This window comes from Dendropsophus ebraccatus, chromosome 3, assembly GCF_027789765.1.
Source record: "Dendropsophus ebraccatus isolate aDenEbr1 chromosome 3, aDenEbr1.pat, whole genome shotgun sequence".
NCBI classification, from domain to species: domain Eukaryota; kingdom Metazoa; phylum Chordata; class Amphibia; order Anura; family Hylidae; genus Dendropsophus; species Dendropsophus ebraccatus.
In genome coordinates, this window is record NC_091456.1 from 71,694,662 (window position 1) to 71,717,846 (window position 23,185).

General features: G+C 39.1%; 1 protein-coding gene across 2 annotated transcripts in view; it reads left to right on the plus strand.

Annotated features, from left to right (window-relative positions):
* LINGO2 (leucine rich repeat and Ig domain containing 2) overlaps window positions 1–23,185 on the plus strand; it is a 186,094-nt gene that overhangs the window by 99,341 nt on the left and 63,568 nt on the right. The window contains exons 1-2 of one of the 2 annotated variants that reach the window (XM_069964290.1): window positions 10,932–11,013; window positions 17,553–17,650. The exons of the other annotated variant lie outside the window; for it this stretch is intronic. The gene's annotated coding sequence lies outside the window, so the exon portion shown is untranslated. Of the gene's footprint in view, window positions 1–10,931; window positions 11,014–17,552; window positions 17,651–23,185 lie in introns of those variants that run through there. 2 annotated transcript variants of the gene reach the window in all.

A 23,185-nucleotide genomic window follows, 5' to 3' on the forward strand; every position in this document is an offset into this window, starting at 1 on the left:
TTTAAGACTTCACATCAGGGTCAGCTGTTTTGGTTGATACTAGTCTTTCACACTTTATCCTCTCCTGTGTAGCAGATTTTTGAAGACCAGGATAACAGTATACGTGACACATTGTAGTATATGTGTGTATATTTAGTACAAGCTCCATAGATCATAACTGGCAATGTATGAAACCAAAGTAAGTTAATATTAACCATTCATTTATATCATAGTGTTTGTGAATAGAATACTCTACTACTGTATGAATAAACATCTGATTAATATGTAGGCAGTTAATATTTAATAGATGGTTCTATATATTATTTTTTTCATATAGAACATCCTTATCTTTCTACCAATTTCAAAAGGTTAGAGTTGAAAAAAGAATAAAACAAATATGGCAACCATCTATAGCTTCAGTAAATCCTTGAAATTCATGAGATCTCTAGAAGAATGTGCAAGGCAAACCATCCTTAACAGTTTTTCAAAGCATAAACTGGATTGGTTTCTTTACAAAAGATGTTCAATGAAATACAGGAAGAATTCTGGGTAATAGGGAAAAGGGCTGAAAAAAAATCATTTGAACTAAGAAAAAGATCAAGCTGAGAATGACATCATTAGTACAATCCAGTTAATCCATTTAGGAGTGTTGGCTGTTGAAACTAAAGTAATTATGTCTAAAATAAACGCTTTACTGTTTGGTTATGTATCAAAGAATAAGGACTGTCTTAGCTTAGTGAGACTTGAAGGTCATTTGTACAGGTTACTCAGTTTCTACACTTACCCAGCCTGCACTTGTTCACTATTTAATACTTTATATTTCAGAGGCCAAACTTTTCACACAGGCTGGAGATGCATTTTGTAAAAAAAAAAAAAAAAAAAAAAAAAAAAAAGCAACCCATGTATGTCAGCGTTTTACCCTTTATTATTGGATTTTATTATTGTAAATCTTCATTACTGATGGGTAATGTCATATTTCAAGTTACCTTTTTTGTTTGCTAGATTTAATAGAGATATCCCATGAATAATTTTCATACGATGAAACCTAATACACTGTTAATATCTGTTTTAGGCTATGATCACACACAGTAAAATGAAAACAAAATTCAGCCATAAAACGGGTATAAAATGTAGCTGTATTTATAATCTAATGTTCTATATTAAATTCTATAAAAAAAAAACTGCTGTCTGTGCACAAATGGGATAATAATGGTTTCTTTTTGGTTCCATGTGTGCCCTGTATAAAATCAGTCTCCTTCACTCTCTGGCAGCCAACAGTATAGTCCCTTCCTTTCTTGGGTTATGTTCAAACAACGTAATTTTTCAGTAAAAAAAACGAGCGCTGATTGCAATGGAATGAGCGTCCGTTCTTTACTGCAGGGACGCCTTTGCATTGAAGTCAATGCAATGCCACCTGCTGTTTACGTTAAAGTCTGCTCTTTAGAACGGGTGTAAAATAATGTACCTGATGATTATTTCCAAACTATTAATAGCTGTTCACACAATGTAATGGACGGCAGCGGCTGCACATTACATTGAAGTGAATGGCTAATTGATTTAAGGATACACCCGACGGTCCCTGAAAATCAAAAATAAAAAAGAACGTTCTTGCATCCGATACCTCTGTATTGGATGCAGGAACGTCCTGAATGTAGCCCGTCGGCCGGCAGTTTAACGCTCTTAAACAAAGTGTGAACATAGCCTTGGGGTAGAGGACTTGGCGGTGGGGAAAGTGACTGATCATGTTTATCCATCTGCAATATGAAGTAGCTTCATATTATGAAAATAACTCTCAAAACTCTTCATTGAATCATTCTTACAATCCCTTACCAACACGGCATGTTTTTCATACAATGCTTCCTTTTTTGTTTGTTTTCTTTGAAGTTGTATTGTTTAACCCCTTCCCAACCAAGGACATAACTGTATGTCCTCGGTCGGGTAGGGGTATTCAGAGCGGGGCCGCGCCGCAACCTTGCTATGAACTCCCGCAATCCCAGGTGTTATTAATAGCCCGGGATCGCGGTGGTTTAGAGCGGGTTCAGATTCCTGATCTTGCACAGTAAATGGCGTAAGTGCAAAAATCCACCAAAGTGCAAAATTGCGCATTTTTGGTTGCATCAAATCCAGAAAAATTGTAATAAAAAGCAATCAAGGAACCGATAGAAAGTACAGATCATGGCACAAAAAATTACAACTCAACCAACCCTATAGACCAAAGGATAAAAGCGTTACAAGTAGGGATGGTCCGAACCGAGTTCGGTTCGGGTTCGTCCAAACCCGACCTCTCGGTAATGATTCCCGCTGTCTGCCCGCTCCGTGGAGAGGGTGTATACAGCGGGAGGACCGCCTGGAAAACTGGGATACAGCCATAGCCATAGGCTGTATCCCAGTTTTCCAGGCGGTCTTCCCGCTGTATCCACCCGCTCCACGGAGCAGGCAGACAGCGGGAATCTGATGCTTGAGGAACATAGATAACCTGTCAGTTTTACCATAGGGCAAATGGTGTAAACACAAAAATCCTCCAAATATAACAAATTGCATTTTATTTTCAATTTCACTGTGCAAATATTTTTTTCCCGGTTTCGCAGCATATTTTATGGAAAAATTAAGTATATCATTGCAAAGTACAATTAGTGGCGCAAAAAATAAGTGTTTGTGTGGGCTTGTACGTGAAAAAAAGGAAGTGCTACGGCCTTTTAAACGCCAGGAGGAAAAAACTAAAGCACAAAAATGAAAATTTGCACGGTCCTGAAGTGGTTAATAGCACTATATAATGTATTGTGATCTTTAACTCTTAATGTAAAGTGATCTTAACTTTTTTATGCCAACTACTAGGATCATAATAAATGCCAAATTTACAGTGTTTTTTAAACTTGCTTCTCACCATGAATAATTGAAGGAATGGTAACAGTAAAGATATCTGTATAGCTAATAGATTCTTTTTTGCTTTACAATGAAAGGTAGTACTTAATAATAAAGGCCATGTAACTCTGTATTAGGCTATGTCAGGCTGGTAAACAGATCAGGTGACAGTGCCCATACTATACACGACAAGTGGTTGCTGAATAAGCATTGTATTTTCATCTCCCCTTTCCGTCTGATTCTTATATTAATGATGAGGAAATAATACTGTACTTACTATGTTGCAGTAAGATTCATCCTTTATAACATGTAATTGCAAAGTAATGTTCTTGAGAAATGCCAAAGATGCCAGTGCTGTGTTCTTTGTAGGTCAGGCACTAAGTCTCACTGTGGGCTACATTTTATATCATTTTCTTTGTGTGTACGGAGAACAGATTAAGACAGATTCAGTCAAGTCATATAAACTCCCTTAGGAAATGTACACAAGTTGTCTGACTGTGACTTTCAGCATGGAAACAGCCCACAGCTCTTGTTGCTGCTGGTAAAATATACTGAATATACTGTCTATCTATCTATCTATCTATCTATCTATCTCCTATCTCTCTCCTATCTATCTATCTATCTATCTATCAATCTATCTACACAACGAAATTCCGCAGCACACCAGCTTCAGGTGGAAAATAAGTGATATTTATTGCATGCGGCAAAAAATAACAGAGAGTATGCAACGTTTCTGCCTTCTCACAAGGCAGTTATCAAGCATGATGCTTCTTTGGCCGGGCCGATTTTGCTGTCCGCCGAAAGAATTGACATGTCAGTTCTTTTGGCGGAAGGCGGAATCCGCCCGGCCATAGAAAGGTGTCTATGCAGCCGGGAGAGAGACGCGCGCCGCCGCAAGCGGGCACGGGCAATAGATTACGATGGAACTTCTCTCTGCGGACTCCGTAGTGTGAACCCACCCTAATAGGGAGTTGCCCCCCCTTTGCAGTTATGACAGCTTACGCTCTTCTGGTGAGGTTTTCTACAAGATTTTGTAGTGTACAGGAGTTGGATGTTTCTCTGAGGTTGGGCAGAGAATGAACCCTATATTGCATTGATATAGATTTTATAACATATTGGTTGTTCTTTATTATATTATAGAGAGGAACCATGCTGGAGATGGGTCAACATCAATATTCACACACACCACACTCAGAGTTACCATAGCAACAACAACTGCCTCCTTAGTGTATTACACTAGCTAGGAGAAAGGTCCAGAAAGAGGGTGGAGCTATTCTAATGAGCTCCCCTCAAGAGGCAGTTGGCACAGGGAGTTGTTGGTTAGTCGAGTGCAGCTGTGGTAGAAGTAACATCATCAACAGAGGGGAGCACAAGCTCTGTGAGGAACTGTGAGGAGATTCTTAGGAGGCAGCTAACAAGGACTGAGTCAGTGTGACAGATGAGAGTTATAAAGCAAGAAGCTTACTTACTCTTAATATTGACCAGAGAGGAAGCCCAATCATGTTCCCTTTACTAGGTACTGTTTTATACTGAGGCATAATTTCTCAAAGTGCCCTTAGTTTCTCTGGGATCCAAAATGTTGTGGCCTATGGCCCGGCCCAGATAACTTTAAAGGACTCTCATCCCACTTTATAGTGGTTCACTGCCAGCATACTGTACAAAAGGGCGACTCCATATACACCAACAGTCTCCATTGTAACAACAGTGACCCATCTCTGGCAGTCGGCCATATTAAGAGATATTAGGTATAAGGAAACTGATCAAGTTATAGGCTTCTTATGCAAGTAAAAGTCACTGTAGCATCTCACTGCCTCAACACCCTGCTGTCTGATTTTCTCGGCTCCTCATCACCATCAAGGGCTTCTACATTAACACCTCAGGCAGCAATAACAGAGAAGTCCCAGGGGGAACTACAAGTACCATCATCACCAATCAGCTAGGTGCAGTCCCTCTCTTTAACCATTATGGCAGTATTTACCTCAGGAAGAGGGAGAGAGTTATTACCACTCGGCCTGTGACAGGATATATCTTCATGTTTTCATCATAACCTCTATCCTCTCTGAGATCCCCTCGCTCCAGACTGCTACACTTTTAGCATGTGTATGTGGGAATGTCTGCCCATACAATTGTAAGGTTAGGCTGTTGGATGAGAGTGTCTGGCTCCATTCTGCTTCCTCCAGATCAAACTCACCACACTGTACCTTTATGGACCTTACTTTCTGCACTAGGACACAGCTACTTGCACCACATTGTAATTGGTTCCTACAATTTTAGCGCTACAATTATATGATGTATTTAGCACTCCCCAATGAAGTCAAAGGGAGCTGAAAACCATGTTTTTGGTGAGGAGTTTTTGACTTTTGGGGGCTTTTTTGTCTTTTTAACTGCACTTGTACACCATGGAGGACAGTTACTAAGGAGTCTAATGTGTGCAACTATTCTAATGGGGACTGGTGTGTATTTTGTTCCAATAGCTTGTGACTGATTTATTAACATGTAGAACTGCCATAGTGAATGTATCTAAGTAAAAAGTCGCACAAAAAGTCACAAAAATTTAAAAATTGCACAAGCATATTCAGCAGGTACCGACCAGACGTAGGCCTGCACCTGTTTGTGTGACTTTTTAAAATGTCGCAAATGATACATTGGGCGCTAATCCCAGAATATGCGAACTTTTGGGTGAATACTCAAATTCAAATAGGCAGATTAAAAAAAGGCACATCTAAAAAATATTCAACTGTCGAATACTGGTTCATAAATAGAACTTAGACCAAAAATGGCTGAAAAATCCAATTATTCACCTAAAAATAGGTGCAAGGCCCTTGATTTATTTCCCCCTATGTCTTTGTACTATTAGATCAGACTTTCCCTCACTTTAATGTACTACATACCAATTAAAATTATGTAAATGATAGGTATTAAAGGTAAGGCAATATTGTATGCATCAGCTGTTTTATACACGTGTAAATTCTTTCCTCCTTGTGAGTTGTGTAATTATATTCCAACTGAAGTGTTGTTTGCAATATATTTTACTATGACATATTGCAAAGTGTGCACTTTTTAAGGCAAACTACATACAAGATCCACATCTTTCATTTAGAGACTATACAATTGCTATAAATATACTATAGCAAATAAATAGGCACAGTAGATAGTATATGATATACATATTTTATATATTTTATAAATAGGCATATATGATAGTATATGATATACATATTTTATATACATATTTTGTCATTTCTAAAAAAAATTTACTTTCTTACCTTTAGTTTTTTTGTACATTGCAGCTTCTTAGATTTTATTTTGCCCACAGCAATGGAACTACATGTCTGGGGCAGCTTGTAACCAATACTGGATTGGAATTGTTATGCGCTGTAAATGATGCCTTCTCAGATTATCAAAAATATGACAGTATGATGAACTTAGTGAATGTAATTTTTTATATCTTATCTTTACCATTATCTCTTAAAAGAAAGTAATCTTCCAAGTCAGCTTTGACATAAGGGGCCTAGGCATTATAGGAGAGTGAACTAGAAGAGTCAGTAACCTTGATCAGGTTTCCTTCACAGTCAAAACGATATCATCTGTAAGTGAAGCTCCATTTTTTGTAGTATATATACCCATCAGATGTACTATTTTATAATGTGTCTATTACATGTTTGCAGAGTTAGGCTGGGTTAACACACAGTATATTTCAGGCAGTATTTGGTCCTTATGTCAGATCCTCATAGCAACCAAAACCAGGAGTGGATTGAAAACACAGAAAGGATCTGTTCACACAATGTTGTAATTGAGTGGATGGCCGCCATTTAATGGCAAATATTTGCTGTTATTTTAAAACAACGGCTTCTGTATTGAAATATGGTTATTTACCGTTATATGACGGCTATCCACTCAATTTCACCATTGTGCGAACAGAGCCTTTCTGTGTTTTCAATCCACTACTGGTTTTGGTTGCTATATATACTGTGTGTGAACCCAGCCTAAGGCTATGTTCACACTATGTTTAACAGTGTCCGTTGCATTGCAAAGGATGCTTTTAAACTACCGGCTTTTCACTTCAATGTAATGTGCAGCCGCCACCACATGTACATTGTGCGAACAGCTATTATTTCCAGATGCTGTTCATTGAAATGAAATAAAAGGCAGTTACTTTTTTCTAATACCCGTTCTAAAGAACAATGCACCCCTGCAGTAAAGAACGAATGCTTATTCCATTGAAATCAGCGTATGATCTTTACTGAAAAATTAAGTTGTGAGAACATAGCCAAGTAGAGGTTCATTTGTTTCACATATAGGCTATGTTCACACTGTGTTTACCAGCGTCCGCTGCATAGCAACAGATGCTTTCAAACTGCAGGCCGCCGGGCTGAATTGAGGCTGTTCCTGCAGCCGATACATCCGTATTTTAACATTGACTTACAGGCACCGTTGGTGTGCCCGCAAATCAATTAGCCATTCACTTAAATGTAATGTGCATCCACCGCCGCACATTACATTTTGTGAACAGCTATTATTTCTGGATGCTGTTCTTTGAACAACGCCCAAAAATAATAGGCATGTACATTATTTTAACGACTGTTCTAAAGAACGGACGTTAAAAAAACTAAGTGTGAACACAGCGGGCGGCATTACCGCCCCAGCAGTAAAGAACGGACGCTAATTCCATTGCAATCAGTGTCTGCTCTTTACTCAAAAAGAACATAGTGGGAACATAGCCATATACTGTCAGGCTTGGTCCAAACATGATGTAAGCATTTAGTCAATGGATGACAGCGTTCAACGTAAAAACTTTTTTCTTTCTGTCCCAAGTGAGCCAGCGTCCCCTGGCACTAAAGCGCAGGCGTCGGCTTAACCAATAGAAAACTCGGCGTCTCAGACTCCATGGGAACAAAAGGTCACATGACCAAATGATGTGTGTCATCCCATAAGATCACATGACACTTACGTCATCCCGTGGGCGTTCCCAGCGGAAAAACATCCGCCCCTATTGTCATGGCATATTGCTAAATCAAAAAAAGCGATTTTAGTAATGTAATGAACTGGACCTTGGGTAGCTGATCAGCAATCCGGGGGTTGAATATAGTGCACGGGCACAAGGTCCGCCCACACCAACTCTCCCTATATGTACATGCATCCTCTGCTTAACCCTCAGACCCATTTAAGTTGCTCCCGTATACACTCATATTCGGCTATCTAGCTCACTCTATAATTACATATATGGTAACGGGGCCACCAATATACAAAATCTAAACTTTGTAGTTAAAAATACCTTTATTTAATTATAGTTATTTAATTTTATTATATATATATATATATATATATATATTTTTTTTTTTTTTTTTTTTTTTTTTATAAATGTACCACTGCAAAAAACTACTGCAAAAAAAAAACTGGAAAAAAAAACGCACAAAAAAACGCACAAAAAAACGAAAACAAATGTGAATTGAGTCCTTAACCCTAATACTTTTTTCCATTTTTTTTTTTTCATTATTTTCAGGACACACGTGTGGCTCTTCTGCTGTTCTGGACACTAAAATACAAAGAAAATACCAATTAAAATGATCATACTGATAAAAAACATTGTCATACTAAACCTATACTCCAAAGGATTTTATATACATAATAACCTTAAATAAGGGAAGAAAGGGAAAAGTCCAGATTAAGGCCCCTTGGGGCCAACGTCCCCAGTGTGTGGATTCAGCGCAACTCCTTTGCCATTAATAATTTTTTTCTATCTCCTCCTCTTCTTAAGGGGGGGGGTACATGATCTATTACACAAAATTTTAACTGGCTAATAATGTGTTTAGCTTCCCGAAAATGGTCTGGAATAGGTAGATCCGTCATGTTCATTCTTATAGTGCTCTTATGTTTGACTATCCTACTTTTTATAAGCGTAGTTGTCTCTCCCACATAGTATAACCCACACGGGCAGGAGATCACCACAAAACTGGTGTTGCAGGTGTATCTCTCCTTGATTGCAAATCTCTTGCCCGTGTGTGTGTGTGTGTGTGTGGGGGGGGGGGGGGGGGGGGACAAAAACTATCACCCCTTACCAAATTGCCGCAGCATGAGCAATTTAAGCAAGGAAAATTACCTTTTTTGGCCATTGACAGAACGGTTTGTACATGTGACTTAAGAGCCCCAATGTCCGATTTGACCGGCCGGTCCTTCAGACTCTTGTTTCTCCTTTATGAAAGAAGAGGGCATTCTTTAAAGGACTGTACCTCCGGACAGCCATCACCCAAGATACCCCAATGTTTGTTGAAAATATGGGCAATACGTTTACTGTTTGGACTGTAGGTCAATACACACAGTATTCTGTCCCCACCATTCCATTTAGGGGGGCCTGGTTTGAGTAATTCTGCATGATCTAACAATTTCACTCTTTCCTTATGTGACCGTACTAATTCTTGGGGATAACCCCTATTTACAAACTTCACTACCATATCCTCCAGTCTAGGATCCACCTGTTCCTCAGCACTGACGTAAGTGTCATGTGATCTTATGGGATGACACACGTCATTTGGTCATGTGACCTTTTGTTCCCATGGAGTCCAAGACGCCGAATTTTCTATTGGTTAAGCCGACGCCTGCGCTTTAGTGCCAGGGGACGCCGGCTCACTTGGGACACACAATGAGGCAGCCTGTTCAGGTGTGTTTTAATTTGTGTTTAATGTTAATTGTTTGTGATATATAAGTATGTAATTTATGTGTACTGATCAGTTTGAAAAAGACTCGGATGAGTCGAAACGTTACTACATTGTTTATGGAGGAATAAAAGAAAAAGTTTTTACGTTGGACGCTGTCATCCATTTTCTTACATTGTACCTGCGGGTTCGATTGGGATCCACGACCCAGGTGAAAACTGCGTCCAGAGGGAAGCCAAGTTTGGCCCCTGTGGCTGTTTGAGTGCTACTGAGGATTTTGCTTCTTTTTGTGTACGCATTTAGTCTAACAGAGGACATGGATCCATTTCATACTGGGTTTCATTTATTTTTATGATGACTAAAACTGATCAATGTTAAGAACAGTTCATGGTAGAATGCACTGAAGTCCTAACTGTAGAAGTGGATGGAGCAGTATTAGTAAAATTCTGTCATTTTCCTTTTAAAAGCCATCTTTATTTTGTATTTTATTTATTGAACTCTTGCTCCCATTTTTATATAGATGTGTTATCTGTGTGTGCATTGAAATATGCTCTCTGATACACTACAGTGAAATCATGCACTGATGTTGACACTTTTTACATCGAGACAATAATAGCCTGTGGTGAAATAAATGGAATAAATACCATTCGCTTTTGTATCATGTCATAAATGAAGCCTACCATATCCTAAATTCTTATATGCCGCATAGAGATTTTAGTACACTAGGAAATGAAGCAAACTATTTAAGGGAATGTGTTCAGTTTCGATGGGTTTTGTGTCCATAATAGCCACAAGAAAGTGCTGCTTTACATAAATGGAGAACAGTTTGCGCATTGTAATGCCTATGCAAAATTGTATAACTAAAAAATGCAGCACATTCAACTGTAAACCTCCAATAATTCCCTTTTAAATGCATTTTATATAGTATTTTGCTCCACAGAGCTTGCTTTTGCCATTTCAGCTGAAAAAAAGACACAAGGAATATGGCTGTCATTCTCAGGCTATGTTCACACAACGTAATATGTCAGTAAAGAACGGACGCTGATTGAAATGGAATCAGTACCCGATCTTTACTGCAGGGGTGGCATTGCATTGAAGTCAATTGATTTGCAGGCCAACCGACGGTGCCCGCGAATCAATAGTAAAAATAAAATGTCCTGAATGCAGCCCGACGCCAGCCAACAAACACTGTTAAACCAGGTGTGAACATAGCCTCACAGGCTCTTGCTGAATCTCAAAAAAAGAGAAAAGGCGAACGCTTTTTCTATTTACAAAGACATCCATTATTGCCGGGATGTAATTGACTTCAATGCAATGCATTAAAGTCAATGGAATGACAATAATGTCATTAATGATTGTGATTGTGACAATTATTTTCAGGCATCTTTTGCAAACAGCGGACATTTCTTTTTAATTGTTCACTTTTTTCACCCAAAAGCCAATTAGTCCACCTAAACTAGAATAATGTACCAACAGCCGTCATTGCACTGATGGACGACCAAACGGCAAAATGATGAAGGTAACTTTAAACTCAAAACGAGGAATGTAATTTTTTCTTTTAAAAAACGGAGAGGTAAAATGTAGATTGAACACAGCCATGGGGATTTTCTGCTGCTCTGGACAATTCCTGTCATGGACAGAGGTGGCAGTAGAGAGCACTATGTCAGACTGGAAAGAATACACCACGTGCCAGAAATATAAAGGGCTCTAGAATCTGTTTACACTATATTAATAATAATAATAATAATAATAATTATTATTATTATTATTATTATTATTATTATTATTATTATTATTATTATTCCTGCCAGGTATGCAGGCTCTGATAAGTACTGGAAGACTTAATATGTTTAAATAGACATAATTTACAAACGTGTATAACTTTATTAAAGAATTTATTTAAAAAAAAATACTCCTTTAAGAATCTTAGCCTTGTTCCTTCCTAATTGAGCAGCCCTTTTCCCCCATTCCAGAGAGTTCCTCACCCAGAGCTGTGCAGAACGCTTCATTTCACAGCACTATATTACCAAATCAGTAAGGTTGCAGGACCTGATGCATTTATTCCCAGTCTGCTATTTCTGGGACCTCATTCAGTACAAGCAGTGGGCTGTAGACACTCCTAATTCTCTTCAAATGTCTAAATCACCACTTGGGGGCTGGGGATAGAGCTCAAAGATAAAATCCAGTCAAGACTCTTTTGACATCAGAAAAGGATGCATTGTCTCAGGTGAAAGGGGTGAGCTACGGAGCTGGAGACAACTCCACACTGGGTATTTTTTCGATGTCCAACTTCCTCTCGAGGGTGAATGACACAAAATCACACTGAAGCCAGTATTTTTAGTGATAAAACAATATCAATAAATTATATACCTTATACTGTATGCCTTTATTTAAATAGAATTTAAAAATAGATTTTAATTTGATATTAGTTCACTATTTTATATGGCCAGCAGTTTGATATACAACTGGCTGGTGACAAACTCCCTTTAAGACATGTGATAATTAAGATGTTATAATTTTACAGATAGCCCAAACAGCAAGTGAGACAAACTACATTTGTATTTGTAAAAGCATGTTAAATACTCCCAAGCTACAACTAAACACATCAAATGACAAAAGATGACTTCAATAAAGAATTCAATAAAGCATATATTAGTCCATTGACATGACAGTTGTCTGAGTCGCTGCCTCCCGTGGGGCCATAATTATCATACACAGGTAGCAGGACGCACTCTAATTTGTCTCCTAGTGTCAATTTAAAGTTATCATCTAATTAGTCTCCAAAAGTCATTTGTGCAGAAACATTGCACAGTCCGTAAACAAGGCGTCCGCGACTGGAGAAAAGCATCAATACCTGGGATGAAACCTTGGAAAACAAATAGGTGATTTCCCTCCTGGACCAATCAACACAATAATATCCAACTACCCCAGTATTTAGACTGATAGCAGTAGTAAACCTCTGACCTGCAAATCACAAGGTACCGAGTTAATCCAGTATTCATGACTGGATTAAATATAATCTAACAGGTGTTAATCCCTTACGAATATCAAACATTGGAAAACAAGAGCCATTTTTGGATTGTGAGAGGCACTAAATAAAATGCAATAAAATGCAAACAACAACTGGAAAAAAAAATACCTAACACAATTTTTATATTTGCGGTTATATTTTTGTATTAGAAAACTTTGAAAAATACATAATGTAATTGTATTACATTACAAAATCTGTTTTGCATCTGTTATTTTCTGCAGGGGCAGCATTGCACTGAAGTCAATGCAATGCTGCCCACTGTGTTCACACATTGTTATCGTTATTTAAAATAATGTACATGCCTAATATTCAATGAACAGTGTCCGGTAATAATAGCTATTCACACAGCGGCCGCACATCACATTGAAATTAGTGGCTAATTGATTAGCTTGCACACCCACAAGTCAATTGTAAAAAAAGAATGTCCTTGCAGTTGATATCGGTTGCGTTTTGGAGATAGTTACTGTTCATCCAGTAAATTATTTTATAGGGGGGCAATTTATTGTCTAATATTACATTTTATACACTCCTAATTTTAAGCTGTGTTCAATAATGCAGTAATGCAATGAAAACGCAATGTGAATGCATCATTTAGTTGCAGTAATTGCAGTAATTTCATTGTGTAATCGTGCGTTTATACAGGCAGATTTATCTGGGCAAATTTCTGAAGCCAAAGCCAGGAATAGACTATAAACAGGTCATAAAAGAAAGACTGAAATCTCTCCTCAAATCCATCCATTCAAGAATTAACCGAATTGTCAAACTATAAACCACATATCAGGACCAGGACCAGGAGGTTCCCAACCATTTTACCACAGAGCCATAAACTATTTTTTGCCATTCCTGACCCCTACTTTTAATCCTACTCTAAGGCTATGTCCACACACAGTACTTTTGCTTAGTGTTTTGGTCAGTATTTGTCAACCAAAACCAGGAGTGGATTGGAAACACTAGTGGGCCCCAGATACCACACTCCGACACTGCATCCACTCAATTTCAACAGTGTGTGAACATAGCGTTTTTGTGTTTCCGATCCACTCCTGATTTTGGTTGAAAAATACTGAGCAAAAATACTGTGTGGGAACATAGCCTAAAGTAGCTTTGTGTAGAACTAGGTACATTATTCTGTAATTCTTGTGCATTGCTTTTATCTAGTCTAGATGTGTGGTCTGCTTTATCATTTTATACCTGTGGGGAGGGGGGCTAATTCTTTGAGCCTACTTGTGCTACTGTGTTCTGTGTAAAATTGCAAGCATCTATAAGAAAATGCCATGAACCTTTGATACCCATCTAACAGCTGTGTTTTGTGTATATTGTGATATATTTTGGGTGCTATAGACAAAAAAGCCAGATATGTCCCTTTGCAGCCAGATATGCCCCCTTGTAGCCAGATGTGCCCTCTGCATCCACATGTGCCCCCCTGCAGCCAGATGTCCCTTGCAACTAGGCACACCCCTTGTAACCAGCTGTGCCCATCTCAGCCAGATATTCACCTTGCTGCCAGTTGTGCCCACTGTAGCCCCATATGTCAAGAACATATAGTGGCTAGTGAGGGCGACAGCACATACAGACAGCATGTCTGTTGGACCCTGCACCAAGAAGGATTAGGCTGGTGAGAGGTGCTGGAAGAGGGCTGCTCAGAGCCGTCAATTAGTGTAATTCAGGAGGCCATCTTTCTGCTGTTCTTCCGTCCCCAGCACCATTACTAAGCCCTGCCCCCTTGTAGTACGTTTATCACAGGTTGAAAAACAGTGGTCTGTAGTACTGAGTTTTGTCATAGGTGCCCATCCATCGTCTTCTTTCTACCGATATGTTTTGTTTGAACATCTTCATAAAATAGAGCCATTATTTGTATAACCACAGCCGTTATTTGTATAACCACAGCTATTATTTGTATAATCACAGAGGTTATTTGTATGACCACGGCCATAATTCTCCTTTAAATGATGGCCGTCTAATAAAAACTACCATCATTTTGATTATCTTAGAGCTTAGAGTTTGGCTTGCTTTGCTTGTCTTTTCTAGTGAATGTTTTTGTGTAAAATAATTTTAGGGGGAAGGATTTATGTATGTGCTTAGTTTCTTTTTCGCTAAACATATATGTGTATTCCCTTTTATGCAAATATAATCACTGACATTGTGGACAATCTGTAACAGCAAAATGATACTCTTCAAAGAGAAATGGCCAAAGTGCACTCATTAAATCTAATCTGACCCATACTGCATACAGGATATTATAATTATACTAAATAAATGAGAGAAAACTGCATATTTTACAGGTTCGGGGCTGCATTTGGTTTGTTTTCAGCAGAATCGTAAATGTCATGGTATTTCAAGCACACATTTTCTACAGCGATTTAAATTCTTGTTTTGTTTTTCACCTTAAAGTACAATGAGCTCTGCCAGAAATCACATCTTCAAACAACATCACGCCTGGGTCACTGCAGCTAAGCACTGAATATTTGGGGTTAACAGGGGTGACTATATTTTTATGCTTGCACCACTGTGTGCATTTCATATAGCAAGTGGATAAGGCCTCTGCTGATCACTTTGTTACATACAGTGCGGTATATAACATGGGATTAAGCAACAGGTGCATCGAAGTGTAATACAAAACTGTGACTACAATGGTGCCTAAAGTTACAATACTGGTTGGTTCAAGGATGACCATTGTATGTTGAAAATATTGTAACTTGAGACCAAAACTTTATGGAAAACTGGTAATTGGTTCTGAAGTCCCTAAAATGTCATCCTAAAAGGAGAAAAAAATTAAGAATAAAAAAAAGAAAGAAAAGTTAACAAATATCTAATATGACAATAATAAAGCAAGTCCTTACATACATCAGTCTGAAGGAGCTACTGTAAACTGTAAACTATAAATTACTTTATAGATGTATATGTAGAGAACTAAAGCATTTTCAAGGTCCTGCACAGTTCACACAGGGCCCCAGAAATAAAAAATAAAAAAAATCTGCCTTCACCTGGTGCCCAAAGGAGCAGCTCATCCTGGCACAGGTTAACAGCAGTACTGTTGTAATGTTGTATCAAACTATACTGTAGAGACGCTACTAGACACACACAGCAGCACAGCAGTACAGGACATGTAGTACAGGACACTGTACTGTAGAAAGACTCTACTACACACACAACAGCACAGCAGTACAGGACATGTAGTACAGGACACTGTACTGTGTAGAGACGCTACTACACACACAGCAACACAACAGTACAGGACATGTAGTACAGGACACTGTACTGTAGGGAGATGCTACTAGACACACACAGCAGCACAGGACATGTAGTACAGGACACTGTACTGTAGAGAGACGCTACTAGACACACACAGCAGCACAGCAGTACAGGACATGAAGTACAGGACACTGTACAGTAGAGAGAGTTTACAAGACGCACACAGCAGCACAGCAGTACAGGACATGTAGTATGGGACACTATACTGTAGAGAGACGCTACAAGACACACACAGCAGCACAGCAGTACAGGGCATGTAGTACAGGACACTGTACTGTAGAGAGATGCTACTACACACACAGCAACACAACAGTACAGGACATGTAGTACAGGACACTGTACTGTAGGGAGATGCTACTAGACACACACAGCAGCACAGCAGTACAGGACATGTAGTACAGGACACTGTACTGTAGAGAGACGCTACTAGACACACACAGCAGCACAGCAGTACAGGACATGTAGTACAGGACACTGTACAGTAGAGAGAGTTTACAAGACACACACAGCAGCACAGCAGTACAGGACATGTAGTATGGGACACTATACTGTAGAGAGACGCTACAAGACACACACAGCAGCACAGCAGTACAGGACATGTAGTACAGGACACTGTACTGTAGAGAGATGCTACTAGACAGCCAGTCACTGCATGCACTTCACTAATACTGGGGGTTTGCCAGTAAAATGGCCACTTTTATTGGTTGATCATCTAGTTATTCACATGTGCCTAACTGTCTGAGTCTCATCTCTTAAAATGAGTATACTAAATGAGCACAATGTATCTGTAGTAAATAGAGGGCTAAATAATCTAGTTATAAATTACTATGGATTAGTGCTGTACGAACTCGCCAAGCGTTCAAGTTCGGCAAACTTTGTCCGAATTCTCGTCATTTGACTGCCGACAAATGGAGAAGTTGGATGCAACCCTAGGGAGTCCTGAAAGACATGGATACAACCATAGGTTGTATTTATATTTTCCTGGTAGCCCTAGGGCGGCATTCAACTTCTTCAGCCACCATGAGTCAAATGGCAAATGTTCGGGTTCGGATGAACGTTGACGAAATCCAAGGGTTCGGCAAGTTTTCTTAACACTACTATAAATGCAATACAACTGTGTCAGTCTTGAATCTAGAGCATAGATTCAGTTAGATGTATCGCAAAACATTGGTAGATAGGATTGCCTCAATGTGTCAAGTAGATCTAATATACTGCATGGGAGAAGGAAACCAATAGTGGTTATATACTGGCTCAGACTTGTATGCTTTGTTTCTGACCTGATGGTCACCAGACATTACCAGCTCTAAAGGAACTCATAAAGCTGACAGGAGTTTTGATGGATTGTTGTTCTGATTCTTGTTGTAACCTTATATTAGAACAAACTATGGGCTCTATATTTCTTGTAGCATAATTAGATGTGTGCTATAAATTTTTATATACCAGTGATAACTTCTGTTACCTGTATAGCATATTTCTCAGATATCAAGCATTGCCTGTAACTAGTGACTTTTCACAACCATGTACTGAACACAAGTAGCAACTCTCATGTTGTCTAATTAAAACATGGCCAGTGAATGGATCTGTATAGATGTACCGAAGAAATTGACAAAAGCCAATTCAATAGGGATATACAAATGGAAGTATTGCATACATTATTTATGTTGAAAAGTCAATCTTCTCCATGTTTTTCTTTCAAGGCCACAGAAGGCCAGTAAAATAACATTCGTATAATTTGGTTCTCATTCCACATGTAATGTATGCAATTCTTTCTCTTCCAGGATTATTGGGCAATGCAGTGATTCTTCTTTATCATGATAAACTGATGGTCTGAGCCATGCTGTCGCCAACAGTTCACTGACGCCACAAAGTATTTTTAGTAAGTTATATGGGAATTAGGGACTTAAGCAATATTGCTTCCTTTCTTCAGGGATATTTTGTAGCAAGGGGAATAGTTACAGAGATTTACTACTTGCATTACCTGCTATTTTTTTTTTTTTATTAAGAGATAAATAATACCAAAAGTAATAATAATGGCAGAAGGATATAAAATCTTATTCTGTGGTTAATAACCTAGCAGATTTATTTATTTATTTTACGTGTTGTTGTATTTATAATTGCAAATTATAATTCAAATATATTTAGCTTATAGTGGTACTCCAGCACACAGTTTACACAAGTGTGTATTTCACATCCTTTTATCAATCCGGGCCATAATCCTTATCTCACAACTCTCCTCCGATGCCCTCAAGACCCCGGTCACTTTTTTAAGATGAACTAGTTTAGCCACTCACTGACTGAAACAGGAGATTGCAACGGCCAGTGATTGGCTAAGCAGAAGACTGCCACGGCCAGCGATTGGCTAAGCATGACACTGCCACAGCTAGTAATTGGCTATGCAGGTCAGTGCCACGGCCAGTGATTGACTGAGCGAGCTATCATTGCTAAGACAAGTTTGTCCTAGAAGTGGAGATGGCAGCGGTTAACGGTAAACACGAAGGGAACTTGTTGAGGTAAGAATAAGATGTTTATTATGTTGTATATAAGAGAATCAGTATATAAAACTTTTTAAACTGTCTGAGTGGCCCGTTAAATGGTTAATAATAATGAATTGCATACTATGACTTTAGAAAAAGTAGATGCAATTTTATTATTTTACGGAAGGATAAAATATTTGTGCTATGAGAACTTCAGTCAGGGTTGCCTTCTCTTTAGGGTGAATGTGCACAAAGAATATTTGTTATATGTATGAATGTGTACTTTACTAGATGTGCACAGTATAATACTAAGCAGAAATGTATTTAGACACTCACTAGCGCTGTATAAATGAAAATATTCAACTAGGTGTGAGGGGGAGACCCTATACTACCCCAGTAAAAGATATAAACCAATAAGATGTTTAAAGTAAATGTACATTATTCAAATATTTAAAAAGTTCTTAAAGGAAAAAATTCTGCATCAAATATTCTGTAATTAAGTATAGAATACACCCTGCACAGACACAGGGGTATAGCGCTGGCAAAAGGTAACTGCGTGACACCAGTCTAGACACCTGTCAACACCAGTCAACGATGTTTATAATAAATAGTTGTTGATCTCTAGTGATCACTTTACACTGTATGGTATATAGAGATTGTTAAAGTGCAGATTCAATATCTATCAAGGCTAATGCATTGTGTGTGAATCTGGAGGGGGTAACGTCTCCCGGTCCCGAGTATAGTTTCTCTAAGATTTGGTGAGGGTTCTGTGGAAAGTTTTACTATCTCTGATGAAGATGTCCCCATACACTGAAACATGTAAGATCTTTTTGACCTATACCGGGATCTATACCTTAGGAGAGTAAAGTCACTCTGGACTCTGTACTGCTACGGTGAATTAAATGTCTTAAACTTGCATGTGGTGGTAGGGGCTGGAGCACCTGCCTAGTTTAGAAGACAAATAGGACTTTCTACAGAACCCTCACAGAAACTCAGAGGAGCTACTGTATACTCAGGACAGGGACATGTTACCTCTGGATTCACACACGTATGTGAGTTAGCCCATGATGCATTATCCTTGACAGATATTGCATCTGCACTTTACCAGTCTTTATGTACTATACAAAGTAAAGTGACCACTGCAGATCTACTATTACTTATAAACATTATTGACTGCTGATTTGTACGGTGTTGTTGGCATAGGTGTCTTTATACTGTTTGTGCATTGGGTGTATTCTATCATTTATTACACAATATTTGTTGCAGATTTTTTTTCCTTTAATAACTTTTGAATGCACATGTTCAACTGTTCAGTGTTTCCGTATTTATTGCTCAACTTGCTGTTCTCTAAGAATGAGCTTGTTAGTGTTTGGTGGTGGTGTTACAGCATAAACAGGTGTGTCTAGTCAATACAGAACTGCCCTACACTTTGTGACTGGTACAGTGACAAGCCCATACTATACAAATAACATCATTAATTCAGTCCTTGTACCTCTGCTTGAACAACACAGGCCTAATATTATCTTCATGGACAACAATGCTCCAGCTCATTGAGGTTGCATCATTAAGGAATGGCTGCTGGGGACTGGGGGACCTCAAATGGAGTGGCCCGCACTTTCTTTAGACCTCAATCCAATAGAAAACCTATGAGATCAGCTGAGTAACTGTGTAGAGGGTCATAAATAGAGATGATCGAACATCAAGAATTTCCAGGTTTGATTGAACTCGAACCTTCTCGAACCTTCGACATTTGATTCTCGATGCCTTCCCGTTCCGTGGGGAAGTTAGAGACAGCCTGAGTACCGCCTGGAAAACAGGGATACAGGCTATTATCTAGGCTGTATCCCTGTTTTCCAGACGGTACTCGTGCTGTTTCCACCTTCCCCACGGAACGGGAAGACATTGGGAATCAAATGACGAAGGTTCAAGAAGGTTCGAGTTCGATCGAATCTGAAAATTCCCGATGTTCAATCATCTCTACTCTTGTGAACAGCATGAGAAGTCATTGTCAAGCTGCAAATGATGCTCAAGGGCACATGACAAGTAACTGAGACATTGACATTTGTGTTGAGGTATACCCACCACGCCTGTTGGCTTTTGTTTCAATAAATTGTTGGAGATGAGGAAATAACCATTGCATGCTTTTACTGAAATACCATACTTTCATGATATAATATCAATGTAGCATGACATTTTAAATATCAACAAATATCCCTAACTTTTTGTGAGTAGTGTAAGTGAGCTCTTTTACTAATTAGGATACAAAATTTTTTGTTTGTTTTTTGGTTTGGTTCTCCATTTTCCTATACATGTATACACCTCTCTTGTCCAAGCAGCCCCAGAAAGGCTTTTTTTATTTATTTATTGGGACTCTCCATAGTAAGCTTACCTGGATCCATCTACACAGTTCATACACAGCTGAGTAGCTGTCTCTACCTTCTGCCTAAGACCTTACCTTCTTATACTGATGCGTCCATAAGAGGTGACATGCCCAGTTCTGTGGGTTGCTGTTGTGCAGATTGATGTTCTGGTAATCCTCTATTGAGAATCAGATGCTGCAATCAAATGTCAGGTATGTATAACAATGAGGATCGCGTCCTAGCAGGTGTCGCGTTCTCACTAGTTTGTACAGTGCTTTCACTCACAAAATATCAACGTGAACTCACTTCAGCTACGGAAGCTGGGAAGCTCCTCTTTTTTAAGAATGTCCATTATTCCTCTGATGTAGCTTTATATACGTAGTTTAACACCTCAAATCCCATTTTGTAAAACTCTTTAGATAAATGCAAATAGTTTTATTTCAGAATTCAAATCCGATGGCATTACAGTATTAAAACTGAAAATATGTTTGCTTTTGACCCTTGATATTCGGCCCTCCTCTCCAATCAGCTTTGAAAAGCCAATTAGTCCACCTGAACTACAATAATGTATCAACAGCTGTCATTGCACTGATGGGGGCCTCTCATTTTCACCTTAAAGTGATTGTACCATCAGGTACATTGCTTAAGGTTCTTTTTACAAGAATGGATCAGCACTGGCACAGGGATGCCGATGCTGCAATAATTTTTTTGAACCGCTGCCGAGTTCTCGCTCACGGTCTATTCCTTAGCACTAGCCCAGCATGAAGCTCCGGGGGCAGGCCTGCTGGCCCTCAGTGTGATGATTTCCCCTCCCCCCTGAGAAGTGGCTCCATTAGAATCAATGGAGTCGCATCACAGAGGGTAGGGGGTTTCATCACACTGGGGGCCAACAGGCCTGCCCCCAGAGCTTCATGCTGGGCTGGTGCTAAGGAATAGACCGGCACCATGCGCGAGAACTCTGCATGTAAAAAACCCTTAGCAATGTACCTGATGGTACATTCACTTTAACCCCTTCACTGCTTCAGACCACTAGGGAAGTTTATTAACATAAAGTATTTTTTCCCCTGCTTTCAGTTGTCTAAACCAGGGGTGCATCTTATAGCCAGTTGAGTCATATAGTCAAGTTCCTAAAGCGAGAATTACGATAAACACATTCAGTGATTTATCTGAATGCTTTCATGTAATACAATGTAAAGTGATGAAACATAATTCATAGGAAGTATGTCTTGTATAGATAACTGATTGACTTTGGGGTCTTCAGCTAGAGCAATTGTTACTCTTTTATGTATCCCCCAGCCATGTCTAGCTTGAGCTGCTCTTTTATTAGCTTCAGTGTTAAAATCTGTAAGTTTTAGGATGAGTGATTCTCTTATTCCTTTGTGTGTCCTAGATAGCTATTTTTATACATTCACCTAATGGAGCTACTTTCAATAAATTATTAGAGAACTACATGCAGTATATAGCATATTACTCCTATTATACCATTATCCAGAAATGCTTCATTTAGCTGCAGGCACAATCTAATTCTACTGACCTATTTTCTAAGGAAATTCAAACTCCCTGTAGCTTACCCCAGGTATATACTACAATGGGTGTCATGAGAACACTTTCCCAGCATGTCATGTTGTTCTATCATTGCAAACAGAGCAAAAACACAATTCAAAACATTCCATACACCTAAGATACACTATATACACTGCCACCACCTGCAGAATTCCAAGATGATGCGTAGTCAATGGCGGACACTTATTAAGTCCAGCGGTTTTTATGCCGGACTTAACATGTCCCCGCATCTCCAGCGCTACGGGGATTTATGTAGAGGCGGACTGCCTCTACATAAATCCTGTGTGCGTCGGTGCCGAAAACCTACGCCAGCTGAGTATCTTTTGGCGAAACGGATGGTGAATCGCACGGACTCTGAGTCCGCGCCCTCCGTTCCGCCCCCTTCACACATCCTCCCCGCCCCCCCGGCGTACTCCGCGGAGAGTGCCGATTTGCGAATATTTTATTTGCAAATCGGCCATTTGCGAATAAAATAATGCGCAAATCGGCACTTTCCGCCAAAAATCATCCGTACGCCGGATGATACATGTCCCCCTATGTGCGCATAGTTCTTTTTTATTATTATAATAATTTAAAGGGTTATTACCATCCCTATATATTAAGTCAAATATTTTTGCAAATTGAGCAAACTAGCCTCCTTCTCCTCATATGCGGCTCTTTCCCTCCCATTGTTGACAGCTAGGTTACTGACCATGACTCTGCTCTAAAAGCACTGGTCGGACTGAGATGGATAGATAAATAGAGTGTAGATGTATACATATATAGAGGTATGCGGTTTATATATACTATATTAGAGGTACTCAACAACTTTTAGTGAAGGTCCACTTAATGGGGTCTATTGTCAGGTGAAGGTTCCACGTGTTGTTTTGTTAACTTTTCACAAACATTGTTGAACTATTTACACTCAAAATTGCTGCTTATTAGTGGGATAACTGGCATTTTTCTCTCTCACCAGCCCTTATATAGTTCCCCTATGTGCTCCCCCAGTAGTATATAGCCCCCCCTGTATGCTCT